The sequence below is a fragment of the Choloepus didactylus genome, chromosome 12 (genome assembly GCF_015220235.1).
Source record: "Choloepus didactylus isolate mChoDid1 chromosome 12, mChoDid1.pri, whole genome shotgun sequence".
Classification (NCBI taxonomy): Eukaryota; Metazoa; Chordata; class Mammalia; order Pilosa; family Megalonychidae; genus Choloepus; species Choloepus didactylus.
In genome coordinates, this window is record NC_051318.1 from 71778990 (window position 1) to 71786081 (window position 7092).

General features: G+C 35.5%; 1 non-coding gene across 1 annotated transcript; it reads left to right on the forward strand.

Annotated features, from left to right (window-relative positions):
* The first annotated feature begins 3295 nt into the window (after window positions 1-3295).
* On the forward strand, window positions 3296-3402 carry LOC119507517. Its single transcript, XR_005211275.1, has one exon. It is a non-coding gene; the product is annotated as a U6 spliceosomal RNA (small nuclear RNA).
* The last annotated feature ends 3690 nt before the right edge of the window (window positions 3403-7092 follow it).

Consider the following 7092-nt stretch of genomic DNA (forward strand, 5'->3'; position numbering starts at 1 on the left):
TTATTCTGCCCCTTTCTTTCTCTCCTCTCCCTGTAGGATTTTCATTTCTGATACACTGTTATGCTTATTGGTATCTCATATTTCTCTGAGACTCTTTATTTTTCTTCATTATTATTCTGTTTTTCATATTGAATAATCTTTATCAGTCTTTCTTTATGTGTGCTTCCTCTTTCTTCTGCCGGCTCAGATCTTCTGTTGAGATGCTCTATTTAATGTTTTATGTCACTTATTATACTTGTCAGCTCCAGAATTTCCACTTGATTCTTTTTGATAATTTATCAAAATTTATATATATTCCTTATTTGATGAGCCATTATTATCATATCTTCACTTAATGCTTTTAACATGTATTACTTTAGTTCTTTAAACATATTTATAATAGCTTTTTGCAGTCTTTGCCTACTAAGTCCAACATCTGAGCCCTCTCAAAAACAGTTACTATTGTTTGGTTTATTTCCTGTGTATTAATCGTACTTTTTTGTTTCTTTGCCTGTCTCAATATTTTGTTGAAAACTGGACATTTTAGATAAAATATTGTAGCAACTCTGGATACTGATTCCACTTGGGACTTTTATTGGTTTCTTGTCTGCTTATTTATTTGTTTAGGGATATGACTGTGCAAAGTATGCAATCTCTGATGTCCCTGTTCATTTTTTTCCCTAAAATGTATCTTAGTTAGTTTCCTTGGGGTTGCCCTTGCGTTGAAAATGCTTATTGGCTGTACTTACCCTCTTAACCAGAAAGCTTTTCACCTTCTGTTAGATTTGTGTTGTGGAGGCTGCTTTCACTGTTCAAGGTGTTTTTAAGTTTGTCCTATGGCCAGCAGGTAATAATAACTCAAATATTCTCTTTCTGGTTGCTCCTATGATGGCAGAAGTTTTGGACATGCAACAGTTTGCAGATCACCAGGGATTACTTTGGTTTTAGCTGATGTCTCTTGGCTATATCTCTCACTGATATTTCAAATATACTTCTGGTGAATATGCCTTAATTGGTATCAAACTCAGACATAAGCTTCCACTATTGCTAGCTGACTTCTTTACTGTTTTTCACAATGACACAGAGAATATGTTTCTGCACAGTTGATCCAAATAAATTGAATCTTTTGGCAAAGTCATAGTGTTGAAACTTTGCAGCATGCTCTGGATATCCCCTGAACACAACTTCTCTTTTATGAAGCAGGAACTGGAAAAGGGGATGGAGATCTCAGTCTTAACCCTTGGTCCAACAAGGATCACCCCTCAAGAGGAGGGATTGCTGTTTGGGGTGAGCAGGAACTGTTGCTGCCTTCAGCTGCCACCAACATCTACTATGGATCTTTTGCAGCTCAGAGCCAAGAGGTTGGGATCTGCTGATGTCCACCAGCTTATAATCCATTTGTAATAAGTTTTCTATCCCTGGAACCTGGAGGAGATAGGAGATGCACCAAAAAGTGCTTTTTCCACAACACAAAGCTGTGGGACTTGGGGACTGCTGTCTTCACCAGCTACCCTGTGCAGAGCCTCCTTACACAGCAGGATGTGGAGATGAGAGAAAGGCCACCACCATTTGGCTTGCACTGCTCACTCAGTAGAGGTCTTCTGCAGCACAGAGCTGTGGGAAATGGTATCTACTGGTGTTCACTGCTGCTAAATCTACACAGAATAGCTCTTCCACCCTAGGGAGTTGGGGGAAATCAGAATTGCCACTTAGCTGCCAAGACCTCTGGAACAGAAATTCTATAATGTGGAGCTGCTAGCTGAAATGCCATAAACTCCCAGTATTCTTACCAAATTTCCAAATATTTTGTTGAAAATTGCACCTCAATTTTTTGTAGCACTTTAATCAGTCTCCAGACACTTTGAATGATTGTCCAGTTTAATAGATGTGTCTTCAAGAAGGAGTTTTTCCCAACATATTTACATCACCATTCTGGAAGTCTCTCGTTGCTTTCTGAAATGTTCAAGATTAACTTCCAATTTCCAAGTATATGACTTATTTAATTTTCTTTTCTACATCTTAGGAGCCAAATTCCTTACTACCTTTTGGACATTTTCACTTGAAAACCCCACTGGCACCAAAAATAAAATCTTTCTAAAACCAACATTACTATTTGATAGTCCTACAGCTAGTTTCTGTAACAACTAGTCAACTGCCATTTTAGTATAAAAGCAGCCATAAACAATATATCATAAATGGGTATGGCTGTGTTCCAATAAAACTTCATCTACAAAAGTAGACACTGTGCCTGATTTGGCACATTATTCAAGAGAACGTCATTGTTGTAGAGCAAAAATTCAAAGGGTAAGAAAGATAGTTTGTAAGGAAAAGGAAAGGCCCCAGACAAAAATAAGTGGACCAGTGGTGAGACCTGTTAATGTCAGTGCACCAGAGAGATCAACAAAATTCTGTTGTTCGATTCTAGAGCTAAATTTAATCCAGATCTAACCTCTATTGCTGGTTTTAATTAGGAGGGGCTTACTGTATGTACTATGTATATTTCTATAATATCAAACTTAATTATTGACATGAGTAGTCAAATAACCAAAATACTTGCAGGCAGATAAGCTGGTGATATCCATTAGCCAAAGACCAAAAGGAGCTTCATATGATTAACAAAGATAGGTTTAGCATATGCTGCAGTGAGGGAAATCCTACATGATAGGACATCACACAGAAAGGGTACCTTAGAGAAGAGGTACTGGTAAGATTTGGGGGACTCAGTTTGGTCACAAAATAATCTTGTTGATTGTAAAGAATTTGTCAAGTAGAAATCTTGGAAGAGTCAATGATCATATCTTTAGAATACATGAGTCCATACAGAGTTATAGCATTTTCCTGGTAAATATGTATCTGAGTGAACTGGAAAGAATTTAAACTCAGTCTGTGATGAATATCATGATTTAGTTTGATACAGCTCGTCTGGGCTTACAAGTCATAATACAGTTCATCTGAAAAGTTGTGGATTCTATTACATGTCTCAATTCCGCCTGATGGTGTAACTGTAAGAAGGGTCATTTTAAATTCTATCAAAGCCAACTAACACAGCAGATGATTAAATAATTCAAATAAAATGCAATTTTTAATGCTTAGAAACGAATCTGTTATATATGCCAGGTGCTGTTCTATTCAGTGTTAATGTTTTTTAATCTGCAAAAGTCCTTGTAATTGTATGTTGCTATGATTTAGGATAGAATTAGTCTGGAGCAGTGTTTATAGCAATAAAAGTCTATTTGACTAAATTTCTTGCTTATTTCACAAGCTATATAAGATTACTATTTAAAAGAATCTTAGAAATTCTTCAGAAGTTTTTCTTGTGCTCTCTTTGGTAGCACATACACTAAAATTGGAATGAAACAGAGAAGATTAACATGGCCCTCACACAAGGATGACATATAAATTCATGAAGTGTTCCATATTTTCCCTACATTATGTAGGGCTGGGGAAGGATAGAGGGATTGAGAAGTGACTGCTAAGGAGAATGGGGTTTTTCTTTTTGGAGTAATGAAAATATTCTAAAATTGATTGTGATGGTAAGTGCTCAAATCTGTGATTATACTAAAAGCCATTGATTGTACACCTTGGATGGATTCTATGGTATGTGAATATATCTAAATAAAAGTTCTAAAAAATGAGTGAATTAAATAATGTCTATAAAATACTTAGTGCTGGGCCATAGTAGATGGTCAGTTTATGTTAATTGTCATAAGTGTAATCTCTGAGATTCTTCTGTAATTTTCCACCTGTTAAGACTACTGTTCCAGCATTAACTCAATCTGTATTCATATACATTTGAGTGGCAAGGCTTTATTGAAGGATGTAATTTTGTATATTATCATTTCCCCCCTTTTATTTTAGGTTTCTCTCTTATAGGATATATACTGAGAATTTTATCTTCATTATATTTTTCTTCTCCTTCTTTCAATATTATCATGATCTTAAATTGCTGAGCATGCTGAAATTTTCATAACTTATTATAAATATAATCTTGATCAACTATTGATACGGAGCTAATTTAATATTATGGTAGTTGGCATAATTATAACAATGGAATTTGCTTAATACATTTGGCATATGCTGCTGACTAGCTAAGTCCTTCTTTGTAATAACTGTTTAAAGGAGAAATACAAATTTTCTTATATTAAACTATGCCATATGATGGAATAAATAATATAATATATATATACATATATATATATATATAGAGAGAGAGAGAGACATATATCAGTCCTTTTTTCTGGATTCTGATCTATTTTGGTTTCATGTCATCTTCTTCTGTCTTTTCATTAGAGAATTCACATTAGCAAATTTGATTTACTATGCTTAGCATATTAAAGCTAGCAACTTTTATTTAATATTGTCATGATTCCAAAGTAAGGGATATGTTTTATGCTCAGTCTGGCACAATGAGTGACACCTACTCGATACTCAGTAAATATTGCTAAATATATGGTTGCATGCTGGCTGATTGGAAGTGGTGATGTGGAGAGAATCTTGAGGTGCACTTTCAAATGGTAAGAAAAGGGACCAAGACACAAAAAGAGAAATATTATATGCTACCACTAATGTGAACATTGAAAAATGTAAAACAAATGTTTTATAATGTAGAATGTAGGGGAACTAGTGATAGAGAGCAATTAAGGAAAGGGGAATGATAACCCAATAAGAACAGATAAGCTATCGTACATAAATTTAACATTCTGGGAATGCCCAGGAATGACTATTATCTGTTAATTTCTGATGGGTATGGTAGGAACAAGTTCACAGAAATGTTGCTATATTAGGTTATTTTCTTGGAGTAGAGTAGGAACATGTTGGAAGTAAAGTAGTTATCTTAGGTTAGTTGTCTTTTTCTTACTCCCTTGTTACGGTTTGTTTGAAATGTTTTTTAATTGTATGTTGTTTTTTTGATATAGTTAATTTAAAAAAAAAGAGAGGTAATTAAAAAAAAAAAACAATGAAAAAAATATACAGAGCCCCCTTGAGGAGCTGGTGGAGAATGCAGGGGTGTTGGGCTTCCCCACCTTGATGGTTTCCGATGTGCTCACTGACATAGGGGACTGGTGGTTTGATGAGCTGAGCCCTCTACCACAGGACTTGCCCTTGGGAAGACTGTTGCTGCAAAAGAGAGACTAGGCCTCCCTATAATTGTGCCTAAGATCCTCCTTCCAAATGCCTCTTTGTTGCTGAGATGTGGCCCTCTCTCTCTAGATAAGCCAACTTGGCAGGTGAAATCACTGCCCTCCCCCCTACACGGGATCTGACCCCGGGGGAGTGAACCTCCCTGGCAACATAGAATATGACTTCCGGGGAGGAAACTAGACCCAGCACTGTGGGATGGAGAACATCATCTTGACCAAAAGGGGGATGTGAAAGGAAATGAAATAAGCTTCAGTGGCAGAGAGATTCCAAAAGGAGCTGAGAGGTCACTGTGGTGGGCAGTCTTACGCACAATATAGACAGCCCTTTTTAGGTTCTAATGAATTGGAATAGCTAGCAGTAAATACCTGAAACTATCAAACTACAACCCAGAACCCATGAATCTTGAAGGTAATATAAAAATGTAGCTTATGAGGGGTGACAGTGTGATTGGGAAAGCCATATGGACCACACTCCCCTTTGTCTAGTTTATGAATGGATGAGTAGAAAAATGGGGGAAGGAAAAAACAACCACAACAACAAAAAGGCACCCAGTGTTCTTTTTACTTTAATTGCTCTTTTCCACTCTAATTTTTATTCTTCTTATTTTTATGTGTGTGGTAATGAAAATGTCAAAATTAATTTTGGTGATGAATGCACAACTATATAATGGTACTGTAAATGATTGAATATACACTTTGTTTTGTATGACTGCATGATGTGTGAATATATCTCAGAAAAATGCAAAAAAAAAAAAAAAAAGGAAAGGGACCAAGAGATATAGATAATAACTGAATTTAATGAGTACCTTCTTATAGTGGTGTAAGCAGTGTCATGATTTTTAAAGTCTGCTACATGAATTTTGAAATTATTATAGTCATAGACCAAAACAACTTGTAAACAAAATAAAACATGTCCTGTTATATTCAGCTAATTTTTATTTAAATTAAAGAGAAACATATCTAAGTCATAGAACCACTCTTAAAAATGTTTGTAACCAAATGTCAGAATAATTAATCTCTTTTTCCTATTAATTTCATATACTTTTTGGAAAAGCTTTTAGGAAAAACTTATCCTTGGCACATAATAGAAATTATAATTAGAAGCTGAAATTTGCTTTAAAGGAAATTACAAGTTATACAACGAGTTTTTGCTTCTCTAAATTACAGAGAACATGTTTGTGCCAGTTTGGATGTATTATGTCCCCTAAAATGCCATATTCTTTGATGCAGCTGTGTGTGGGCAAATGTATTAATGTTGATTAAGTTGGAATCTTTTGATTGTTTCCATGGAGATGTGACTCAATCAACTGTGGGCAAGACCTTTGATAGTGGATAATTTCCATGGAGATGTTACCCCACCCATTCAATGTGGGTCTTAATTGAATCACTGGAGTCCTATATAAGAGTTCACAGAAAAGAAGGAGGTGCTACAGCCAAGAGAGACACTTTGAAGAGCGCCCAGGATCTGAGAGTGGAGTTGGGACACAACCTGGGATCAGCAGGTGCCAGCCACGTGCCTTCCCAGCTAACAGAGGTTTTCTGGATGCCATTGGCCTTCTTTTAATGAAGATATAATTGTGTTGATGCCTTCATTTGGACATTTTCATGGCTTTCAGACTATAATTTTGTAACCAAAGAAACCCCCTTTATAAAAGCCAATCCGTTTCTGGTGTTTTGCATAACGGCAGCATTAGCAAACCAGAACAACGTTATATACAGTTCTTCCTCTTTTATTATTTTGTTTTACCCTTGTAGATAGAATCTCTGAGGAAGGAAGAAGTCATAACTGAGACATAATACCCTTTTATCTTAAAATAATTACTTTGTATCTTACAATTGAAAAACTATTAGCATGCAAAATAATTTTTCCTTAAATCTTATTACAACATAGGAATCAAGCTCTGTGTTTATCTTAAAAATCAAATATTCCCAATATTTCTGTTTTAAATAAAAAAATCCTTCCGATAGTCTT